Raw genomic sequence first — 895 nt, 5'->3', positions numbered from 1 at the left:
ATAGATATCTTTTAATGTTTATAGCAAAATATCTAATTTTGGTTACCTCCTACCCCTAAGCCACTAAATATGCTATTTAGTTACACTATTTTCTTTTTCTCTCTACTTTGATACATGTCATTCTCTTCCCTCGTCCCATTAAAATTTCCGCTCTCCTCCTCCTTCTAACGGTATCTTCTCTTTGATTCACTTTAATCAATCCTTCAAAATCCAGCAACCAGCAACACAACAACAACAAACCCTAACCCGAAGACCCAATCATGCCGAAGCAAATCCACGAAATCAAGGATTTCCTTCTCACGGCAAGAAGGAAGGATGCACGATCTGTCAAGATCAAGAAGAATAAGGATATGGTCAAATTCAAGGTTCGCTGCTCCAAGTACCTCTACACACTCTATGTGTCCGACTTTGAGAAGGCCGACAAGTTGAAGCAGTCACTTCCTCCAAGTTTGAGCGTGCAAGATCTTTGAAGATGGAAGGACTAATTGGCAACAAGGCGGAAATTAGGGTTTGTTCTTGAACAAAGACGGCGGAGTTTGGGGCTGAGCAACTTGATTTTCTGTTAATATATTTCAATATATTTTCAACGTATCACGCTATATTTTCATGTATTTCATTGTATTCATTGTCTTTTTTTTTTCATTGTAATTCAATGCATCTCGTTGTATTCCGTGTATTTCATTGTATTCACTGTCTTTTTTTTCATTGTATTTCAATATATCCCGCTGTATTATATGTATTTCATTGTATTCACTGTCTCGCTATATGCCATGAATGTATTCATATGTTTTTTTACTTAATATAATTTATGTATTCAGATGTATTATATAATTTCTCTGAAGATTGCTATATTTTTGGGGTATTTTTCAGTTGAGAATTTTTTTTTACAACCGGA

General features: G+C 35.2%; 1 pseudogene; it reads left to right on the top strand.

Annotated features, from left to right (window-relative positions):
* Positions 225-470, top strand: LOC109228281 (annotated as a pseudogene).

This window comes from Nicotiana attenuata, chromosome 6, assembly GCF_001879085.1.
Source record: "Nicotiana attenuata strain UT chromosome 6, NIATTr2, whole genome shotgun sequence".
Taxonomy (NCBI): Eukaryota; Viridiplantae; Streptophyta; class Magnoliopsida; order Solanales; family Solanaceae; genus Nicotiana; species Nicotiana attenuata.
This window is presented reverse-complemented; position numbering and strand designations above follow the sequence as displayed.